Below are 15,069 nucleotides of genomic sequence, written 5' to 3' on the forward strand. Positions count from 1 at the left end.
CGCACACGTATACCGAAAAAAAAAGAAAGGAAATATACATTTACTTAATAATAAGGCTTCGAATTAAATGATGTAATGAACATGAGAATCGCGGTTAAAGTATACAATTTTTTATGAATTGAAGAAGTGAGAAATTTTCCTGGTTTGTTCAATAATAGTCCTTCATGAAGAACAGAATAAAATGCCGCGTCGTGTACTGTTGAGCGATTCATTCGAACGGATAAAATGATCTTTATCTCTCTTCCGCTGTTAATCGGCCGATTTTCCTGTGGTACTGATATTTCAACTGTGTTCCATGTTCTCATCGAATCAACGTTATTTACTGCCACTCTCATCGTTAATGTTTTCATCAGCGCGACCGTGGACGTGAACAGAAATCAACCACGTCCAATTGATCATTGAAAAGCGTTCTCTGATAGTGAATAAAAAGCCATTGATAGGTTCTTGTACGTGTGAAATTTTTTTCTCGATGAATTCACAAGGTAAAGAAAAAATTACGTATACGAATATGTGGCTAGATAAAATGGACACAATCGTTATATTTTTAATTATAATGTAGATATTGAAAAGATTTTTTGTTATTTCTATGTTGAAAATTTTATCGAAATCGGTTTGATACGGAAACAAGCGACTGGCATCGAAAAGATGTAAGAATCTTTAGGTTTTAGACCGATGGAGAATTAATAATTAACTTAACGTTGAAAATCTGTGATTTTCGCCATTTTTAACTGCTTGAAATTCATAGCAACTTTAATCGATTTCGATAAAATTTTTAGCATGTATATAACTCGCATTTATTTCCAAAATATGCCGTTTAAATTTCCATTCCAGGATCAGATAAAGAAATTATAAAAATAGACCTTTACTTTTTTCCTTGCGATTACGATTAATGGCAATTTTTTCAAAGTCGATTTTTTTATGTATCGTATAGTATAACTAATCCTTCTAACTTCTCAAGGAAAGTCGAGTCTGGTTCAATTTTAGAAAAGTTATTCTGTCTTAAAGAGTGCCCGAATATTAATGGAAGTCACTGTGTACACAACAGTGCAAATTGTTTAATTTTACTTATCTATAGACTGGATGAAGTATGTGTGAAAGATTGATAGAATCTAAGCAACAAGTGCCAACAAGTCTATTAATCCTTCTGTTATTTGCTTGAAACAAATCTAATCCGCACAGGGATCACTAGAGCACAGTGTATAATTGTTATTTGAAGCACAAAATGCATATAATGATATCGAATGGTATCTATTCATGGGTGTCTATTTAATGATATCTTGGATTTATTTAAACGAAAGAAAGAAAGTATATATTTAGAAGAAATTCCAATAAAGAATATATGTCGAAAAATAAAAATTATTTTCTGTAAGAAACTCCACTTTCAACTCATTGAAGAAGATCTTAACAATGCAAACGATGGAAGCATAAATTTCTAATAAACTTTTGCACCACATATACCACGATTTCCACTTGTAATGTAAATGTTACCACAACTATGCATCGTCTCCCTCTAGTTGAGAAGCTACAAACTATACGTATATAACCGGCTCACTTCTAAATGGATGGAACGGGAAGGGACCAATTGCTTGGGCTGCACAATCCCCGGATTTGAATCCATTCCATTATTAATTACGGAGGCATCTAAAATCCATCGTTTACGCAACATCTATTAATAGCGCTGAAATGCTTGGCGAAGGAGCAAGCCAGGCTTGCCAATAAATGCGAACAATAGCTGCATACAAGGATCGTGTGTGAGGGAAGTTGTAAACCTGTCATTACTTGAAATATACCGTGTTCTTTGGAGGATTACGCCTATGAAACACTATATAAGATTATATTTTAAAAAGTATTTCTATCGAAGACAAGAAGTATTGTGAGAATGAACGTTTTGTATGGTTATTGTCGAGTAGGAGCATCGAATGAGATGTTCAAGAAAAAGTTTTCTTTTGTCCTAGTTTCTTAACTCTTCTTATTTCGATATAACGCGGTGTTTGCGGGTGCAAGAAACAAGATGCCGTAAAGAAGTACGAAGAAAATCAAAAGAATTGCAAGAAAAGATGGAAAGAATCAGGATGAGGAAAAAGGTGGAAGTCGTGTCAGAGCAGAAGACAGGCTTGGAAGTTGGGAAGTTTCTCCTGATCAATTTGTCAGGAATAAGATATAAGTACGTACGTACGACGTGGCCGAAAAATGGAAGTTAAATTTGTTCTCACAAAACATATATATTTTAAGACAGCATACATAAATAGCGAAATATCATTTTTACAAACTTTCGACTCATTTTACAATTAAGCTAATCTCTAATATTTATCATTTTTCATCGAAATGCTATGATCAACATAAAGATCCCTGAGATGCTCCTTGCAACTTACGTTTAATAATATTCAGTTCTATGAACCGGAATCAAACTTGAAATAATGATTTATCTTCTACATAATCCTCATTTATTATGGTTGAACCATAATCTGTCATAAGAGTGACTCGATATTATCCAAGGGGTTACATAAACGAACGAGCTCCATCCCTGTCTCATACGTAATCCAGACCACGCACCTGTTTCTAATAGTCCTGTCCACCCTTTTCCATTCGTAATCTTTTCACGTAAGAGACTCACCGTTCCCCAAGTTTTCGCTCGTTTGCACGATCTGCCCTACGATCAACTTCACATAACCCTACATCAAATCTGCCCTTCTTCACTGTCTCCGCTGCTCTCTCGAACCACTCTGTGATCTTCCATTCGACTTCGTCGAATACCCTATCCGGATCACTGACTATCCCGTGGAAGCTTTTTAATATTAAATCGCATCAATCTTTCGAACGTACGCCCTTCGTCACGGCGTTTCATCCCTTCAACGCTGCACCGTAACTCGAAGTGAGCGAAATGGGAGGCGTCGAAACGAGGCCACGTTCTGATCCGTCCGTATTCCAACGACGTACAACGATGACCACCTCCGCGATAACGGTGGAACACGCTCCACGACGGAGTTCGTAAAGTTTCATAGTTCGCGCCATTATTCCCCATTCCCTTTCTCTTTCTTCTTGCTTCTTTCCTTATCTTTAATATATTATATCGTTTGGAAAGTTTGGAGCGAAATTTAAGAAAAATTATGTGGCAGTACTTCTTCTAGAATTGTTAGAATTTCATTAAAGAATGTATATTTATATTATACCAATTGATAGCTTTTTATAAATTGTTTTTATGAACTTTTGCAAATAGTCTTTATCAAATAGTCTTTATCAATAGTCTTGCAAATAGTCCGTCGAGTAATTAATTCGCTAAAAACATGCTGCAAAGATTAGAATAAACAATAATCGTGCATTACTATATTTGGTGAGCGGGAGATAAAGTTGAATATTTTATCTACCAACTAATTGTTTGTTTCTTTCGTCATTGTCTTAAGTCGCATCAACGCCAAGATCATTAGTGTCTCAGGTATGGTACCGTGGACCTATTACACGCGAGAACTATGGAAGAATGGTGAAGGTGGATTTACATGTTTTGGGTGGATTTAGAACTACCAGAGCCACGCTGAGACACGCACGATACAACTTCGAATAAATCGGATTTCAGAGATGCCGGCTGCGAATCGACTGGAGTCATTGAGATTCGAACCGGTGGATCTCTTGGATACGAACCCAAGCCGCAGTCGACTGAGCCAATGCGATCCTTTACGAAATAATATTTACGACATTGAGAGTAAAAATGGACTAGATTAATTTACCGCAATGATGGAATTTATTTCTTCCAAATCAAATCTACATAACGAAATCAACTGCTGTATCGAATATTTTATACTCGCATCTATTTTAAACAATGACTTTCTTAATTTTTTGAATATTGGCGCTAATGGACTTTTTCTCCCAATATTTTATCGAATACCTAGTTTTCATCAATATTTTACGATATTCTACTGACAACCGATATATTATCTACTAACCAAACCGGATGCTTCCCTCTAATTTATACAATTAACGTGCAATTGAGAGTAATATTTTCTAAATACGGCATTACATTTTTCGACAAAATAATTCATCCCAATTTGAAATGAAAAAGCAGAACACGATATCGATTATCAAAAATACTACGAGCATTTCGAACAAACCAATATTATCCTTTTCTCGATCATCCATTCGTTATCCCCGTCTCTGTCTTTATATCTTCTTTCTCTGTTCGATAAATAGGTGGCGCGGGGGCGTTATTTCATGGGACAAGACAGGACAACACGGGCGGAAAAATTCTCTCTCCAGCCATTAATTCCATTGTCCTTCCAATCACGGAATCTATAGTCGAGCTTTGTTCTCGGAAGGGCCTTGGGAAAAACTTGCGACCGAGCAATTCATTCGCGAGTGGACGGCTCTCTGGCGCGAGATAATAAATCTTGCACGCTCGCTCACTCGCGTGCACGCGCGCGTCCGCTTCTGTCATTTGAACGAGATCGCGGGAAAAAATTTTGCAGCTCCTGTTACGGTCTTCCCAAATAAGCGTCGCTGTTTTGTTTCGGCCAAGGGAGAAATAAACGCTGACAGGACGTTTTTTGAACCACCCTTGGCTCAGATTGTATAATTAAACGACAAATATTCAAAGTATTTGCTTTTGATTGATTTATCTCAAGAGTCGTAATTTGAATTGAAAAATGATTCTAAATGAATGTTATTTCGATGTCCATTAGCTGCAGAAAATTCGATTTTAATATACGCATATTAAATCTCATTCATTTCTCTTGTGAGAATAAGTAATGGGACAGCTGAGAATGCTTAATGATACGTAATGAAAGATGTAAAAAATGCAAAAAAAGGCTGAAAACTAAAAGCGCCTCGAAACCTATCGAAAATAGTTGTAGAAATTAGATACGCAATGTAAAATTCAAGACACTGTAGTAATTTATTCAAGAGCGAATGATGGACAGAAACTTTTTATTTGGCGAACAATTAATTTATTGAATTATTTCTGTTGGCTGCAAATTGCTACTGTAACCGATATTCGGGAAAAAGATATTCATTAAAAAGGTAAAACTAAACTTCCGTTAAGCCAAAATGAAATACATCAAATCGTAATTTAATTCCTTTTTTTTTGGTATATCGCAGGTTCAGTCAACCATCGTCTATGAATATCACGAGCAATTGCAAGGATCTCGTAAATATCACATTCTACTTCGCTAAATGTGGTTACCTCGTGACACGTCGGGGTCGACCCTAATTTTACGCACAGATCTGTAACCCACTCGGCTGGTCGACTCTGTTGCTGTGGTTAAATCGAATCAAATGGATCAATGTAAAATTTGTATGCTCATATTCATATGATTTATATTAATTACCACTTGAACAACATTTCACTAAGTACTTAGACCAAAAGAGAAATCTATTCAAATGGCCTTTTTTCTCGAAATGATATTTATCATCCAATAGCCCAATATTCATATTATTTCTTTTTTATTCCCTTTTTCTTGGTTAAATACTTCAAGGTTCTTAATCCCGAACGCCAGGGTCACTAGGATTGTGTAACAAATGCAATGGCCCTTAATTTCCTCTTTCCGAAAGTTACACCAGTTCCCGTCTCATTTAAATAATAAGAACTTTACGAGAGAACGGTCATCTTCATTCATCTCAATTAAGCCGATCTACGGGTCGTTAGAAAGAATCGAAAGGACTCTCTCGTATTAATTCGAGGAATTCTTTCGACGAACCATACTCCCTTTAAACATTGACTCAGCCCATCGAGAGGATTCAGAGAGATCGCGAGTAGGTACGTATTCGTAGGATCGATGATTAATTCAGTGAGTGGAGAATGTCCTCTGCGTAATTCTTCTTCGTTCTTCTTGCGTTTTTCGAATCGCGGCCATTTTCAATTCCCATTACTCGTCCTCTAATTAATACGCTTTTTCCGATCGAAAGGTGACCAGAACGGCTGGAAGAGCGACCATCGGCAAACACTCCGCTCCTTATGCATTATTAAACCCACGACCAAAGATAAAATCGCGTCATCGATTCGTCGTGCTATCGCAGAGGGGCGGTCGACGATTCAACGAACTGTTGTGTTAATATATGTACATAGAATTAAACGAGCTGTTTCTTTATCGTGAAAGAGCTGTACTAACACATTACAACATTGTGTTAGTTGGAAGTTACACAGAATGTCTCACGCAACTCGGTATATTTATATCTTCAATTCATAATTGGTACGGTGAACATTTTGTTAGATAGAAATTTAGTTAGTTCAGAAATTTGCGAGCAATTGAAAACATAAAATAAGCGTTACTGTAGTTACATTTATTATTTTATTTAAAAATTTGTTGTTCCGCCAGGTAACTTCGACGTGATTATTCGCCAAACGGACCCTTTCGTCTCTCGTTTGCTTCTCCTTTGCTCCTCGGCGACGTTACTCAACAGCGGTCATAATGAACTTTTTTCGTTCCACCATTTATTCGCCCCTTTGTCTTTGACCGCGCTTGAATATTTATCGAAGTTAAACCAAGACGAATTTAATAAATACGTTATGATTTAATCGAGAGCACCGGGCGCAGCGGGAAGTCGAGGTCGAGGAGCTCCAGATTACGTGCCTAAGGGATCGGCTGAGGAAGGGGAGAGGGTGAACAGCCGCGGGATATAAAAAGGAAGAAACGCGAATCTCGCTTAAAAAGTTGATGAAGGATCTCATGGACCCATGGGGATGGAAAGATGCGCCACGTGAAAGAGAAGGATGGGCCGGCTAAATATTAATCGCGTAGTGAATGAAATTAAAAGAGTAACTCGTCTGGCTTCCTACATTTTATTGTTGATCCGATTATATACGTTGAAACAAATTAACGCGTCTCTGATGGTGCTTCTGTTCAATGTTCTTTCGTTTTCTCATTTTCTTCGACCATTAACGCGTACAATTGACAGTACATATGATTTACGTGTATAATATAAAACTGTTAGATAGATCTATCGGTATCTAACTGTTGTCTCTTCATCGATTTGGATGATTTTTTGGTTATGTTGCAGAAATCACATTTTGGATAACTTTATCCTATACATATGACTATCGATCTCGCTTTGTTTCTGAGCTATTTAGGCAAAATTGACGGCATCATTACAGTGAATTCTGTGTATAATTGTGCGTCCGTGACAGCGTATGAGTTACTATTGGTAGCCAACCGCTTCATGGCACGGCGGCGGTTGGCTAAAACGGCACCTAACCGCAAACCTATATAAACTATAAATAAAAGACAAGAATTAGACTTGGGTTGGGCGTTATTTTATCCGCATTACGACGCTGATACGGACGCACAATTATAGGTAAAATTCATTGTCTAGTTTTTTGTGAATACCTTGGAAACTAAGGTCGAGCGGGGTTTATATCTATAAGAAAAAATTCAAAATGTTGATTTCTACAATATATTCAAAAGCCAATAAAATTAATGAGGAAGTAACACATCGATAGGTTCGCCAATTGTTAATTTTTTTACTTTTATTTCTTATTCCAATTTTTCATATAATTGAAAGAACTGAATAAATAATAGACGTGCAAATATTTACGAGCGATAGAATAGGATGAGGGTGGAAAGTATTAAATTAACGGGTTTCCGGTAAGTTCGGGCTTCATTAGTAGATTGCACTAACCTAGGACAAGCATACCCCTTGGCTCTTTAGTATTCTATGTTTTTTTAACTTCTAAAGGTATTTGCATTGTAAATTAAGCTCTATCGCTACGATTCATTCTGTCCGTAATCCATTTTTCTCTTTGATTCTTTTATACTCTTTATAACTCTTCTCATTACTACTGAGGAACTGCATTTGTTTAACACTGTTTGGAAACAGTGCCATAGAATTAACGAAATTCTCGTTTCTCTGCCACGAATCATTCTAATCTCTAATTACTTCATTATTTTACATTTTACAATTGGCTGACTGACAGTCAAAGATATGTTACAAACATATATTAGAAATTCCTTCGAGTTCCTACGCTCATTCCATTTCAACTCGTGGAATACATCTTCAGCAGAATTGCAAGCATAGCAACAGCGAACTATATCGAAAAGACTGAAGGAAAAACAAGAAATTCTACCTTAGAAACTTTCGCCTTATAGACACAGAAACATACGTGCCTGAACTTCTATATTTCGTGACTCATTTAAAACTTGCCTCCACATCTCAACAAACAGCTATGCCAAACATGTTCATGCTAACCATCACTTGATTCCACAACAAAACTTCAGCAGTCTCACTCTGCAATTGCTTTGCCAGTTGAATATATATTACGAATTCATCTCTCTCTCTCTCTTTTCCTCCACATTATTTTAACATTTCCAAGAAACTTCGCTTCTACTTCTAATCAATAACTTACACCAACCAAAGTGCAGGTACCTAGCCAAATTTCCTAAAGAAAAATCAAATACAGTGAATGTAGGGAACTACAATACACGACTTTAGACAACCAAAGTCTACCTCAGAAACTTTTACATTCACTGAAACACGCGAAGCCCTGCCAGCAAGAACTTCCCAGTATTCTGACTTATTTAAAACTCGCCTCCAAATCTCAAGAAGCAACTACCCGAAACGTGTTCATGCTAACACCACCGCCACCTGGTTTCACGATAGAAAATCCTCGTAATTACATCGTTTTAAACTGTCGCCATTCGCCAACATCTCCTTGATATCCGTCCCGAGAGACTGTGGCGAGCCTTAACGTGAAAGCATCGCGAGCCCGCCAAGAATCGCGGTGTCCTCGTTCGCTCGTTCGGCCACGGGGATCTCTCTGGCCGAAACGATAATTGCAAGAAGTGAAACGGCGGCGGTTCGGCTTTCTCTCCGGTCGTGGGACAGTATCCCTTATCTCGTGGTCGTTCCACAGTTATCAGAAGAGAACGTGCGAGGTAACTGGCACGGTTCCCAGGGATTCTCATGGCGGCGAAAGAAAAGCGCGGCGATCGCCGAATAACGCGCTCCCGGAGAGATAATGTTAATATCCGTGGTTCGTTTTCTAATTGCCAATTATTTCGGCTTATTCCGATCTTTGCTTGGCCGCATTATCCTGGACACTACGCCTGGGATTCCAAGAAGAATTTACCAACGTTGGCTTTATGCAATAGTTAAAGACGTAGTTGTGCCTATTATGGTTGGAAAGGCTTCTACGTCTGGCGGAGTTTGCTCTTAGATTCGAGATCTGATCGTCATTCGATGATTTTTTCTTTAGCAAAGAAGAAGACGATATCTTTTGTGAGCTTTAGGACGTCAGGAATTTTTCGTTCTGGCTGCTTGGACGTTATTGTATTATATATTTGGACGAAGACATAAAAGATTCTAAGGATACGAATCACGCCGGCAAATAGTGTACAAGCAATTTTGTCTAAAAACTTTTAACTATATTTAGCTACGTTTCGAACACAATTCACTTAGCCATAGAGCTATCAAGCTCCTGCAAGTCTCGCATTCGTTCGAAGGCGGTCGTTAATCATTAACTAGCTCCGTGTAGCCAGCCAATCGATCAGACAACGGTACCACACAGTACCCAACCGAGCATCCTCGCGGAAGCAACTTCCGCCGCGTTTTCCCCAGGCCTTTTCTAAAATTCTCCTCTGACTTGCTTCTAACTAGTTTCCAACCCAGGTCCGCTACATTTTTGTCCGGTCACGCGATATCACGACCGCCACTTTTTACCATGTTAAAGAATAATCGCTCATTCGAGGTCTGGCCTCGTGTATCAGCGCTGGAAAGGGAAGAAGTGGAAGAGTTAGCAGGTGGAATAGGGAGAGTAAAATCCCTATCCCGCTTGGGGTGGAGGCGAAGGGGCTAGATTAAACGCGATAATACGCCGTCCCGATATCTTTTTGGCCCCGAACGCAGCCAGCTGAGTTTCCCTCGTTATCCGGTTTCCCCGGTTACGTTCGCCGCGCCGTTCGCCACGCCACTCGCAAGCGGTGGCTCCACAAATTTTGCAAAACACCGATATAAATCGTTTGATAACGCGTCTGGCCCTGGGCGTCGATATATGCTGGCGCGAGGAAAAAGCCCGGCGCACCAGGCACAGTTAGGAGAAAAAAAGAGGGATGGTTAGGAAAGGGGTGGAAATTTGGCGAAACGCCAGACGCGGCCTTCCGAAGCCGTTTGGAAAGGCAAGTATAAACAACGATCACCGACGCGTCGGGTTATACCACGCTGATATCAAGCTAATTGCAAAAACTACATTCTCCAACCAACTGTCGTCCTGCCTCCTCTGTCGACCACTTTTTAACGCATTTGTGTATTGGTGTAGGTGTAAAAAAGTGACTCGTGGATTTAGGGATTGGTGGAAGTTTTTAAATAGTTGTGGTATCCCGCATGAGCGAAGCGCGCATTGAGTAAGTTGATCTTAACTGTTGAAGGCCACCGTGGGTTAAATTTCATTTTATACGAATTTCTTTTTAACGTTATTAACGGCATATTAATAACGTCATCGCGATGCTCTTATTTGTAATCGAGACAAGCAATAATTTTTCTACTCTTCATTTAGTATTGAATAACAATAGAACGTTTAATTCCATTTGTTCAATTTTATTAGATACTTTTTTAATTTAGGAAAGATATACTGCGGCCAATTTTCACTCATGATGTTCTTTAAGTATTATGTTTTCATTTATACATATCAAGTTGACTCAAAGTCATTTCGTTTCAAGTGATGGATAGGACAGCAGTTTTCATTAGATTTACAAATCTACCAGACGGTAGAAACTTTAATATTTTGGGGAATTTCACTAGTTTCATCTTCATTTACAATTATGAAACAATTTTAAATGCGAAGTATGTAATCTCAGAGGAAATTTCTTACATGTTATCTACTTAATACAATTGTTAATATCAAACTAAAACACAGAGAAGTTGAAGGAGCAGTAAAATGTTGACAAATATTTGAATACGAAAACAAACGTATACCAGGCTAATTGGCGAGTTATCTATTTAAATGAATATTCAGTAGTCTGGAAGCTTCGACATGTTGCGTGGGTCAGATATTCTCTTTGTCCAAACATAGCTTGGAGCTAAATTTCGTCGTTATATTATTCAGTGCCCTCAGTTGTATTTGACCTTAATTACTTACGTATACCTTTTCACTGTTTTATGACTTGTCTTGTGCAATTTTATATCTTGCACACTTCGCTTTCAATTATACCAATATTATCGCCAATATTTGATGTTCAGTTTCTGCTGTTAGACGTATAATTTTGTTTCATTCTAAAGATGAATACATTATACAATTCAATTATCAATTTACTAGTATACAATTTAAGTATCAATTTATGGTATTTATTTCTATATAAATAGGTGATAATTGTTGCATATTAATTTTCCACAGAAGTTTATTATCTTTAAAATAATAAAAAAAGAAATTCTCATAAAGAGGAAAGGAAAAGGGCAGAGATTCTTTAAGTAACTTTTCAACTGCCTCATCATGAGATTCACTCTCAACCAAGGATTCTCCCTGAAAGTCTTTCGTCAACCCTTCACTAACTAGTTTCGGTTAAGACCGGAAAGACGATACTTTAGGCCGAAGAACAACACGCTTAAGGTTCCCTTTCCTGAAGCTCATGAATTAAACACTCACGAAATTTCACGATACTGCATAATGAACAAGCAACCTAACTACCCCTTTGGGATTTACCAGGGGTGACATGAGTCATGTGGCGCGACCTTGCGGTGTTTTAATATCAGGTTCGTACACATGAAATGATGTTTCCCAGTAGTTTCTCCGAAATGTAATATTGGATGCTTCGTATTAAATAGAATTTACTCTGTTCCGAGGATTTCTTCTTCTCAGAATGTTGTTCTTCGAAATAATACCGACAAAAATTATAATGATGCAAATAATGGATTCTCTATAAGAATCACAGCTTATCGATGCTCGCCCAAAATGGATTCCGTTAATTTTTTTCCACCTATTCCTAGATATCTATCATCATTTTTCTAAACTTCTACAATTTATACACTTTTCTTTTACTTCGAAATCCTCCCATGCATCCCTAATTCTATTCACTCCAAACTTAATTATTCTTAATAAACATTCTCCCTAAGTCACCGTATACATATACAAGTACATATACTTAATATACAGGAAGATTAAATAGTATGCGTCCCATGAATAAAGTACCTGGTTTTCATAATACCAGACAACTAACAAACCTTAATATTCAAAATTTCATTCTCAATGTTCACACAAAATTTTCGCCCCAGGTATACAATAAATAGACATGGACAAAATACCCCTAAATCCACGAAGGAAGTAGCTCGTTCCCATAATATCAAAGCCCTGTGGAACCCGGGGCAAAAATCCTGACGCAGTCTCTCCTTGAGGAAATATTTTGAAAAGGCGAGCAACGATGCGCGGGCTCACGGTAATTAAGCATCTTGCCGGTGCAGAGGCTCCGCAAACCGGCAGTAAAAACTAAATAAATAGAGAATGTCCGGCGTAGAACCTGGCCGCGGCGAAACACGCCCGGTTGGATCAGGCCGAGGGAGAGGGAGAGAGAGTCTGCACGCGGCAGAGCTTGCGCAAACACAAAAGCTCACGTCTGAAGACAAACAGCAGTGACTGTAAGCTGCAACGTGGCCTGGGGCGCTGCGGCCCGTGTGCTATGAGAGAAAGGAAGGAAGGAAGGAAAAGACGAGCCGCGGGACGGCAAGGGGGCAAACACATCGGACAAAGACGATGAAACTCCGCTGGTACGAGGTGAAAAGGTAAGACAGAGCCAAGTGAGACGTTGGTGCCTATACCCGACGGCCGAACGTTCTTCTTTCGGAGACGACCTCGTGCTTCAGTGAACGCGATAGCGTCTTGGAGATCTTGGTGTTCGTAGAAATGAACGAGCAAAGGAACATGGACAGAGAATTTCGAAGATACTCGCTGTTTTTTTCAGAAATAGGATTCGTTAATTAAAAATGCTCGTTGTTTCGCAACGTATATATTAGGTTGTCCGGAAGCGTCTTTCTTTTACAGACACGTCTTTTACAATGATGCATCTTTGTACAAACATGAAACCTAATCCGTCGAACGTTGTGATCTTTATTTTGAGAGAACAAAATGGATCATACGTAATTCGATACAATAATATAAAACGGAAAATGTTGTGCATCCATTATTTCCTTATAAAACGAAAGAAACTTTTCGGACGACCTAATACTAGAGAAAATTGGTAAAAATTTAAATAAATGCGTTTTAAGGCTCTAACGTTACGTATCATTTTCTGTATATATGTATCATTTTCTGAACAAGATCCCCCGGACTGTACCTCTGGCGAGCCCCTCAATGTAACTGAATAAATTCTCCTTTGCAAATTATGGTCCTATAATTATTCGCTAGATGCATAATTGACTTTATACACCGCGCGAAATCGTAGATGATGTGCCCATAACGCTACAGAAGAATCAGTCGAAAGCATAATTACGCGAGAGCAATGGGAAGGCGATATTCATGCGCTACATTCCAAGTGTGCAACTCTCACGTTTGTATATACCAGGTGGAAAACAAACACTCGACGCGGAAACATATGCTTATTCGGGTGGCAACAGACGCAGATTGCACGAGCGATGAGCGTGGCAAGGTTCTCGAGTTGGTTCGCGAGCATTGTCCTATTAGAATCGACCCTCTTCGGGGAGGTTTCGAGTGCGTTCCGCAACAAAATGTCGCAGCCGTGTAAACGCGCTCTAACAGCCGAAAGCCTGTGTCGCTTTCGAAGATACTCCAGCCGTGTACACGCGGTGTATTAAAGCCGTGTACCATGCGTATATACGTACTGTATTTTCGGCTAGGATCCTCCATTTCAAGGCGTCTGTACGCGGAAACGCATTCCATGATGCAAGAAACCAAGCGGATCTTGGAATCCTTTCAGGCGTAGAGGATGCTAGTTCGTGAATACCGTTGTGCACAGGCTTCACAGCAGGTATTCGAAACGTCTAACGTGATGCAATTGGAGATTTGATAAACCGACGATAAACGAAAATTAGAATTATTTTGTATTTCCGTAATATTTCATCTGAATTTAACTCTAGAGAATTAATTTGTGAAACTGCAATAATATTACAAGGATTTATTATTAATCTAAGCAACGTGCAACAGATAGAAATTGGCGATTAATGGAATTAGAAAGTAGGTATTTAGTTAGAAATTGTCGAAGAAATAATTTACAGACACTTTTGAATGATTTTTACGAATTTCGTGGATTCAACAATATGCGTATGTAGATGTAACCAGCTAAGGATCATAATGATGTAATTTGTCTACGATATCTCCTAAAATAACACTTCACGTTTACCATTCTAAAAAATTCGGTATAATTTTCGAAGTTATAAAAACATATCTGGGACAGTGAACAAAATAACAACTTGGTTAACTATGAAGGTAAACGGATGGTACTTTTAAAAGTTGAAAAGCATTGTTAAGACGTAGGCCATTATGAAAGCCGGAAGATCAGCATATTCGGGCGCCAGACGCGTTTTATGACACCCAAGTGTCGAGCAGCCGTGTGTAACAAACTTTCTTCCTCGAACCCGGAAAAAGTCAGAATTACTCGAAAAATAAAACAATCTTAACTTCTTCGAATATTTCTCAGTGATAGCGACATATGTATTCTTATTATATTAAGTCATCATTAACGCATCATTAATCCATTGCTATTAAAGCTAAAACAAAATTCCGGGAACATCTATTAACTGCGTGTTGATGTATAAGTCGACTTGCATCGAATCACGAGATTTTTCACGGTTAGCGTAACCTAAGCGCTTTGATCGTTCAACGTTGATAGCTGCAATGGCGACGATATCAGCGATATTCGATTTTCCGACGGAGCGGCCGCCAGGTTTCCGGCCGGTTCTAAAAAAACACATGCCACATGCCGGAGCGCGATTTTTGTTCAACGTGAAAAGCGAACAGGTGGCCCATGTCTAGAAAGCTAATCGAAATGCTCGTTTTCGAAATACAAGCAAAAAACATCATTTGCTATTTTCTTGTACATATGTGTATAGAGTGCCCCTTTATAATTGTCTCGCGACACTACTTTTTGAATTAAGTATACATGCGTTGGATAAAGAAATGTCTCGAGTAAAAGTTTGTGCCGGTTACGT

At 38.6% G+C, this 15,069-nt stretch overlaps 1 protein-coding gene across 5 annotated transcripts in view; it reads right to left on the minus strand.

Moving 5' to 3' along the window:
* LOC100644721 (teneurin-a) overlaps positions 1-15,069 on the minus strand; it is a 704,524-nt gene that overhangs the window by 477,913 nt on the left and 211,542 nt on the right. The gene's annotated exons all lie outside the window — the stretch shown is intronic.

The sequence above is a fragment of the Bombus terrestris genome, chromosome 6, assembly GCF_910591885.1.
Source record: "Bombus terrestris chromosome 6, iyBomTerr1.2, whole genome shotgun sequence".
NCBI lineage: Eukaryota > Metazoa > Arthropoda > Insecta > Hymenoptera > Apidae > Bombus > Bombus terrestris.